Consider the following 9,818-nt stretch of genomic DNA (forward strand, 5'->3'; position numbering starts at 1 on the left):
CAATAACATGGAAATAAGGGAGGAGCTGAGCTTGAGGTCTTATCCTTGTGGGTCCCACATGATCTTCCAGCTCATATTGACAAGATTCCAACTCGTGGTATCTTTGTGGGTACCACTTGATCTCCAAGTCTTCTAACTCATTTCGGCTTGTGCTTCTTATCTTCTTAACTCATGCTAATTTGGATGAGAACTCTTCTTGGCATCCCACGTCCTCATGGTGGGTCCCACCATCTCATGCAACATGGTGGGTCCCACATTGTAACAGACGTTGATGTCAGTTCGTTTATCCAACGTGGCCTTAACGCTTACTGGACTTCGTGCAATAATAGCGAAAACTTAGACTTTTGCATAAACGGTAGCAGGATCGCCATGAATATCCACCACAACATTTCTCCAATCTCCAGATTCAGCTCTTCCTTCTCGCCAAAATCTCTAGCTACCAAAGTGTACAAGATCACGATTCATGAGTCGCAACAAAAGGACTTGAATCTTGGACCAATTTCTTTTTCAGAAGAGCCCGTAACAACTCAGTATGGAGCCAGTGACTATGTTATGGTCCCGGATCTAACACAACGATTCGTAGGGAGGAAGAGAGAAAGAAGAAAATCAAGCTGAAAAGAAGCTTGGAAACCCTAGGTTCTTTGAAGAGAACGCACACCCCTCAGCTCATTGAGGAGAAATCAAAACCCTTGTTTACTCTAAATCTACTTGTTTTTCTCACTACTCTTACCCCTTAAATAGGGTTCACCCTTACAAGGTTCAAGATAAAATATTAAAAAAATCCCATTGTGGCCTACTAATTCTTTAACTGAAATAAAATAAAGTAAATTAAAGAAAAATAATTAATTTGACTCTAAATAACTTAATAATGTTATTGCGTTCATAAAATTACACCCCCTGGGAGAAAGAACTTGTCCTCAAGCTCAAAGGTAGAGTCTACTTGCCCTTGCCGATGTCTCCACCTGTTTCTAAGTAGCATCCGTTGTATCTATGTCAGCCCTCTGGATGATAAAACAAGAGCATTCCACCCGAGAAGCAAATTTTTTTTACTGACATTGCCAACATCACTTGTTGTAGCACACCCCAATACGGTTAAGCACCATGACATCGAATGCAGGAACTACTTCCTCATACAGCGCCTTCACCGCAGCAAAAATTGCAATAGGTGGACCTATGCCCATTACAGAAGGGTCCACACCAACAACAGTAAAATTCCTGAATACAGCAGAATTGGTAATGCCTTTTGCTCTTAAACTAAGCTTCCAATAAAGAGGATTTCACCAGCACCATCACCTACTTGGCTCGAGTTACCAGCAGTGGTCATGCCATCCTCCTTGAAAACAGTCTTCTGCTTCACCCGGTCGGACACAAATGCATTATGAAGGCAGCCATCATCCATAGAAAGCACAATATTTTTCTCCTCCTGATTTTTAGTGTCAATGATCTTTGTAGCCACTGATGTAGTTGCTGCAGCAGCTTGCTTTTGGGAGAGAACAGCAGAGTGGTCTTGGTCCTGCCTGGTGACACCAATTCGATGAAGAACATATTCAGAAACCAGAGGAAGAAAATCTGGAGCTTGCTGGAAATTCTTTATCATAGGGTGGATTGAGCCTTCCCATGCCATAGTATATGCAGTCATCAAATCTAATCCAGCTCCCAGTCCTATGTCATCGAAGCCAGCTTGTATAGCTGCAGTAACAGCGGTAACAGCCTGAAGGCTAGAAGAACCTCGCTGTTTCACTGTTATGATGGGCACCATTTCTGGAAAACCAGCATAGAATGCTTGCATGCTGTAAACCCGCATGCCAACATGGGCTGGAAAACCAGCAGCGTCGTCTAAGTATCCATGACGATCTAACGTGGCTGCAGACAGCAAATTGTGGAAGAACCCATGAGCCTCTTCAGGTTGAATATTAGGTGCATATTTTTCTGTATTGAAAACAGCCACCCTGCAGTCATATTTTTCAGTCGGTGGAGCCCGGCCAAGTTCACCACCTTGGCCAACATGCTGCATACATAACATATATATAATAGCCTCTAGGAAGGGCCAGTCGCCTCTAGAGTCGGTAGCAGCAACGTTGCTGTAATTCTGCTGATAGGACTCATGAAGAGCAATTAGTGCGCTCTGGTGAATTGCTATAGCTGCAGCAAGGAAGCTGGGATTCATGGCCTCGGCAAGTTGAAGCCTTCCCCTTGAAATAGAGTGCTAAATGTTCTCTGCATCTCCCATCTAAATTAGCAGCAGTGTGCTCAGCACTACCAGTGTTTTCAGCACAGTTTTCTGCACTGCCACTGTATGCAGAACTGGATTCTGCACTGTTTTCACAGCAGCATTGTTTACTTGGCGGTCTGGTAGCACTGTTTTGTTGACAGCAGTCAAAAGGACATTTGCTCCATGCAACTCTACCATGTCATGACCACTTACATGTTCATGCATTTTATCCTTGTTCCCATTGCAGCACACATTCTCCTCCTCCACATTCATTGATGAAGAAGGAAATGCAGTGCCACCAACAGTCCCTTGTTCCGCTGGAGGACCCAAGTTTGCCACTAATGACAAAAAGTCAGTTTTTCAAAAATGATGAAGGACACCTGCTGCATCCAAATCTTGACTCTCAGTTTGCATTTTATGATGTTTTGCACTTTCTTCACTGCAATAGCAGCAACAATTTTAAATTTCAGCATCATCTCAGTCTCAAGAGCTCCACGAATGGCAGACGCAATAAGAACAGTAATTACAATTGTTGCTGCCCCTTTTCGGCCAGAATTAGCTACATCCTGCAGAGGATTATCTATTGTGCCCACAAAAACAGATAATTGTGCTTCATAAGTCACTACTGCTTCTACTCACAGTGTTGTCAGCACTGGTTTCTACAATGCCACAGTCACTGCACAAAAAAATTAGTTGAAGAACCCTTGAGCGTAAGCACAAGCTGTCCATCTTGATAAGTGAAAACGTTCCTTAGCACCATCAGTTGTGTCCTTAGGTGTATCAGCATCTTGAACTTCTATAACACCACTCTCCCTAGGTTCCAACACTATTTTTTATCCAGATGAAGCAAAACCTTTCAACTGCAAAGGCTTAATCGAAAAGCCACCCCGTTGGTATACACATGAATAATATTCCAAGCCAAGCTGTTTTTTGAGTTTTAGGTGCATTATCATCAATAAATGGAGCCGCAAGACTTATAAATGAAGCTTCTCAAAAGCCTACCAACATGCGGCATCTGGCAATGGACCAAAAGTCAAATGAACAACCACAACTAGCTACAACTAAAGTCCAGACTGATAATCCAACCCTAATAAGCCTAAATGGATTGTGGGTCTTTGCCAATGATGCAAATATAGGTAAAGCCACCGGGAGTCTAACCATAAATGCAGATGACAAAATACCATCAATAGTAATAAAAATCATCCCTCACATCATAGTTTCCACCTTTTCCAAAAATCCCAAACTGCTAAGTAGAGAATTGTTGTACTCCCCCTTTTTGCCAGGCATTTCATCATACAACTGCTTGTCATCTTCCATTTTTCTTATCTCCTCTAGATTATCTCCAACTCGTCTATCTATTGGAGCCCCTTTCTGCACTGTAATAACAGCCATAGAAAAATAATTCGTCCTACTATTCAACCCAGCCACAGAAAATAATTCATCCCCCATAGAATTCTCTCGACCATTACCAGAATACCGAAAAAAATGTCATCTCCAATTTTTCCCATGTTGGCTACCTTCTCATATTCAGAACTCCCACCTGATTGAAAATTTTCCACAAACAGGGCCCGAGCAGGTTGATTCCGATGAGGTTTTGGACAATTTTGGATTTGAGGTTTTAGACTTTGATTTTGGATTTCCAGGCTCCCTCCTGCTTGTCTTTGGCTCTTGATTTCCCTGCATGGAAATTGTTAATTTTCTTGGTTGTGGCTTTTCCTCTCATCCGAGAGAACATCTGCTCGTGACTTTTGCTCTACGACCTTTCTCTCTACTACCCCCTTCACACATTGCTACCATTGCCCTTTCGATTCTTTGGAGTTTCTGGTTAATAATTGGGATTAGATCCAATTGTTGCATGATCTGATCAAACCTTCTCTCGTTTTCTGCCTATGGCTCTCCGTGCGCAATCAGCCCTCAGATCAGCAACTCTCTTAACTCCCCATTGCTGTAATTCTCCATGTTACGCAACTCTGATGCCAGTTTTATGGTCCCGGATCTAACACAATGATTCGTAGGGAAGAAGAGATAAAGAAGAAAATCAATGCCGAAGGGAAGCTTGAAAACCTTGGGTTCTTTGAGGAGAACGCATACCCCTGAGCTCATTGAGGAGAACTCAAAACCTTTTTTTACTCTAAATCAATACTTGCTTTTTCTCATTACTCTTACCCCTTAAATAGGGCTCACCCTTACAAGGTTCAAGATAAAATATTACAAAAATACCCTTGTGGCCTATTAATTCTTTAACTAAAATAAAATAAAGTAAATTAAAGAAAAATAATTAATTAGACTCTAAATAACTTAATAATATTATTGCGTGCATAACAGATTACCGTAATGGCGGATGTCTTTCTTGTGGTCGGTGACGTTGAACAGATTAAGCACCCCGATCGGTGACCAGATCCGAGAGTGGTTCATGGGCGAGTGTTATGCACACAATAAAATTATTATTTTTATTATTTTTATTTAATTTACTTTATTTATTTCAGTTTTAGGTTACATGGATATTTTTGGAAGATTTCATTTTTAGGGGTATTTTTTTAATATTTTATATTAAACCCTATCAGGGACCCTATTTAAGGGTAGGGGTGGCTTCAAACCAAGCCAGCTCATGAGCGGCTCAAGTTCAGCTCGGTGCCGGCTCGATTCGATTCGTTATCTATCGAGCTCGAGCTCTGAAATTGGCTCGTTTACCTTAACGAGCCGAGTTCAACAGAAGCCAAGTTCGGTTCGTCGGATCGCGAGCCAGCTCGAGGTGAGTCAGGATCGGTATGGGGTTGGGAGCGGGGCTTGAGCGAGAGCGAGGGAGGGGGGGGGAATTTTTTCCTCCCCTCGTCACCGCCGAGCCCTTCCTGTCGACTGTTGTCATCGCCTCTACCGCCATCGACCGCTGCTCGCCGACCGCCTCTGTGGCTATCCGTTTGATTTCTTCCTCTCCTCGTCGTCACCTCTGTTTTCGTCGTTGCCGCTTCCGTCACTGCCACTTCCATCGCAGTCGTCAACCCCAACGACAGGTCCTCCCCGAGTCGTAACCCCCTTCCCTCCACGTCGTCTCGGTGGAAAACCTGAACTAGTAAATTCAAGGGAGAAATTAGGGGAGAAATAATCTCCCCCCTCCCTCGCACGAAGATGATTTCGCACATGCAAAAGATCATAAAGTAAAAAAAAAAAAACTTTTTCCTTAAACTCTCCTTCCTCATCATAGCTCTTGAAAAAAAATAAAAAATACAGTTTATAGAAATAAGTTTCAATGAACTATTAGTGTCTCATGTTTTTTTAAATATTTTTCTAATTGAAAATTCTTATTAAAAATCATATAATTTTCTAAGTAAGATTTTCCTACCAAGATGGGGTAGAAAACTGTATAGAAAATTTTTGAATAAGTATTTAACAGTTGATGCTGTAATACTTTTAGCATGAAGCAATTTTCATTGCAATTTTGTGTTTGACATTTTATTTGACTAAAAATTTATCGATAAGTATTATAATATATTAGATTGATTATTAATTTTTATTTATTTCCCTAGTTAACTTTCCTAAGAAAATTTTAAAATATTTCCTGTAATTTTCTAATAAGTCACTATTAGGAATAGGAGTTTAGTTAAAGGTTTTTTGGGGAATATGTATCAGAGGGAAAACATTTTTATTTTTTCCTACAATATAAATTTTCATCTAGGGGCACTAAGGAGGCCATAGTAAATTTATGGCTAGATTAAAAAATTACAAAACAAGCTAGACAACAAATGGAGTAAAAAAGATTAATATTGGCGCATTTTAATCCATTATTGAAATTCAATCATGAACCTCCCCTATCATTATTTTTTAAATGTATGCATAATTTTATATATAATTTATTCGAAGCCACCCCTACGTGTGAGATCAAAAACAAGGATAAAAAAAACTTTTTGTCCCTTTCTCATGGCTCTTGAAGAAATTGAAAAGATATTTCAGTAGAAATACGTTTCTAGAGACTAATAGTGGTTTTTTAATAAATGTTGAAAATGACATTTTAGTAGAAATATAGGGACCATTAGTGCCTCATGTTTTTTTTTAAATATTTTTCTAATTATAAATTCTTTTTAAAAAATCATATAATTTTCAAAGTAAGATTTTCTTGCCAAGATGGGCTAGAAAACCGTATAGAAAAATTTTGAATAAGTATTTGACAATTGATGATATAATCCTTTTAGCATGAGGCAATTTTCATAGCAATTTTGTGTTTGACATTTTATTTGATTAAAAATTTATCGATAAGTATAATAATATATTAGATTAATTATTAATTTTTATTTATTTCCTTAGAAAAGGTAATAAGAGGTCCATTTAACTTTCCTAAGAAAAATTTAAAATATTTCTTGTAATTTTATAGTAAGTCACTAATAGTTATAGGATTTTATTTAAAGGATTTATAGTTTTTATTTGGGTGATTGTAAATTGATAGATATTTCATTTAATTTTGTTGTGTTTGATTATTGTAGGAGTTTATTCACAATGTTATGCATTGTATGGAGTGTTTAGACTATTTTACATACATGCAAAAGGAAATAGCATAATTTAATTCCTACGTCTTTTATAACTCGAAATGCTACGAAGTCCATAACATCACCCCCCTCCTGGAGAAAGAGCTTGTCCGCAAGCTCGAAAGAGGGGTAGAGAGCCCTGAAAGCGGCTAAGGGCTCCCATGTAGTGTCAATGGGGTCAGTATCAGCCCACTACACTAGAACCTCCCAATCGCCCTAAATGCAGCGAGCCTGCAACACCTGCGCTAGAGTAGAAAGAACTCGACCTCATGTAGCGGCAGAGGTGTGTGTAGGAATGGGGAGTCTCCCTGGAAGACCTTCAATTGGGAGACGTGAAACACATTATGGATCTTGGGTTTTGGTGGAAGCTGCAAGCGGTAGGCAACTGTGCCAATGTGCTCCAGCACCTGAAAGGGCCCATAATAATTTGGGGAGAGTTTGTGACGTTTGGAGGCTGTCAATGAAAGCTATCGGTAATGTTGGAAACGTAGCCACACATAATCCCTTGGAGAGAAGAACACGGCCCGATGCTTCTTATCATAATAGAGTTTCATGGCCTGTTGGGCCTCTTGGAGATGAGTGCAGACCTCACTAAGCATGGCGTCCCATTCTGCTAAAGCCCGGTCCAAGGTGGCGACCTTGGATGCACCTGGTTCATACAATAAAAGCCGAGGCGGATCTATACCATACACTACCTTGAATGGAGTAGTGCCGAGAGCGCTGTTGTAGGATGTGTTATAACAGAATTCGGCCCATACCAGCCACTGAACCAACCATTTAGGTGAGTCCCCCATAAAACAAAGGAGATACATCTCAAGCGTCCTATTGACCACCTCGGTCTGTCCATCAGTCTGTGGGTGGTAGGCGGAAGAGAACACCAATTTGGTGCCTTGCAGCTTAAAGAGTTCTTTCCAGAACAAACTGGTGAAGATGGCGTCCATGTCATTGGTAATGGACGCAGGCACCCCATGTAACCGGACAATATTATCCATGAAGAGCTAAGCCACATGAGTTTCTGTGTAGGGATGCACCAAAGGGAGGAAATGGCCATACTTGGAGAAGCGGTCAACCACTACAAATATAACATATTTGCCTAAAGAGGTGGGAAGGCCTTCAATGAAGTCCATTGAAATATCTGACCATACCTGTGACTGTAGCTGAAGAGGTTGGAGCAACCCTGCTGGACTTAATGATTCGGCCTTGTTCCATTGACAAGTCTGACAAGCTGCCACATACTCTGTTACACTTCTCTTCATACCCTTCCAAAACAATTCGTGACTGAGGCAGAAATATGTTTTCTGTCTACTCTCATGTGTACTATCATGGAAAGAGGTTAAGATGCTGGTAATGATTGGAGAGGTGGGGTACAGAAAAATCCTATTTTTGAACAGGATAAGACGAGCATGGATTGTCCAATGGCTATTTGAGGTCCCCTGCTAAATATCATGATATAAGGCAATGAGTTCTGGATGCTGATGTGTCTCCTCCCTAATAGAGTCCAACAAAAGACTTTTGGGATGACTGATAGCATGCAATTGTGGCTCTGGAACATCCAGGCGAGACAAGGCATCGACCCCCACATTCAGACTGCCAGGTTTATACTCAATGATAAAGTCAAAACCCATCGGTTTATTTAACCAGTGCTACTGAGGAGAGGTGGTGAGATGCTGCTCAAGAAGATACTTTAGGCTTGAATGATCGGTCCGAATAAGAAATGGGTGCCCCCAGAGATAGGGCCTCCATTGCTGGATGGCTTTAGCTAAACCGATCAATTCCCTTTCATAAGCAGCGAGTTTGTGGTGTTGGCCAAGTTGTCGACTGAAATAAGTGATCGAGTGGCCTTGTTGTTCTAACACTGCACCTACACCCCCGCCTGAAGCATCACATTTCACTACAAACAACTCATCAAAGTTCGGTAGCTACAAAACCGGCACTGAAGATAAGACTACCTTCAACTGCTGAAAAGAATGATCCGTTGGTTTGGACCAGCTGAAAGCATTTTTCCTGAGGAGATTGTTGAGCGGCACTGCTATCTGTCCGTAGCTGCGGATAAATTTTCTATAATAACGAGCGAGGCCCAAAAATCCCCTTAACGCTGTGATGGATATGGGAGGAGGCCAGTCTGTGATGACCTGAATCTTGCTCTGGTCAACCTTCACCCCAACTACGGAAATAATGTGGCCCAAGTATGCCACCTTGGGTGTGCCCATAGAATATTTGGACTTGTTTAAAACCAAATGATGTGAACACAGGAGAGTAAATACCTGGTGAAGGTGATAAAGGTGCATGCCCCAATGTTTGCTATACACCAATATATCATAAAAAAAGACTAGAACATATTTTCGTAAGATAGAGCTAAATACCTCATTCATGAGGGCCTAGAAAGTGGATGGCACATTGGAGAGACCAAAGGGCATCACTAGGAACTTTAAATACCCAGGTGCGTGCGGAACGTGGTCTTCTCTACATCTGAAGGATGAACTCTAATCTGATGATAACTTGACTTCAAGTCCAGCTTTGTAAATATAGTGGCACCATGTAACTCATCTAACAACTCATCCACCACGGGAATGGGAAATTTGTCTTTAATTGTGTTAGCATTGAGCTGCTTGTAGTCCACACAAAATCTCCAAGACTTGTCATGTTTTTTTACCAGTAACACCGGGGATGAGAAAAGAGACCTATTGGGCTGAATAATTCCTTGGGTGAGCATATTTTGGCATTGTCTCTCAATTTCATCCATCTATAAGTGGGGGTAACGGTAAGGCCGAACCACCAGAGGTTTTTTCCCCAGCTTCAATCTGATGTGGTGATCACAGTGGCAAATAGGCGGAAGAGCAGTAGGTTCCTAAAATAAATCTTCAAAGTCTGTAAGTAATTGAGATAACTTACAGTGCTCGGCGCTCTGGACCTGAACTGCCTGAAGTGTGCAGGGCACAGTAGCATGTGTGCCATGCAAGGTGATCTGACGCTGACCCTCTGTGAAGGTCATGGTCAGGGCCTAAAAATCCCTCAAGATAGGCCCCAACTTCTAGAGCCATTTAACTCTGAGTACCAAATCAAATCCTACCAGTAGAATCACCAAGAAA

The 9,818-nt window shown here is 41.2% G+C and overlaps 1 pseudogene; it reads right to left on the reverse strand.

The window, feature by feature from the left end:
* Positions 1-1,064: 1,064 nt before the first annotated feature.
* On the reverse strand, positions 1,065-2,167 carry LOC137954980 (3-ketoacyl-CoA thiolase 1, peroxisomal-like; annotated as a pseudogene).
* Between the last annotated feature and the right edge of the window lie 7,651 nt (positions 2,168-9,818).

Source organism: Aristolochia californica, unplaced genomic scaffold (assembly GCF_029961685.1).
Source record: "Aristolochia californica isolate CCGP_79_NKW_82.1479 unplaced genomic scaffold, dmAriCali1.0.hap1 SCAF_2, whole genome shotgun sequence".
NCBI classification, from domain to species: domain Eukaryota; kingdom Viridiplantae; phylum Streptophyta; class Magnoliopsida; order Piperales; family Aristolochiaceae; genus Aristolochia; species Aristolochia californica.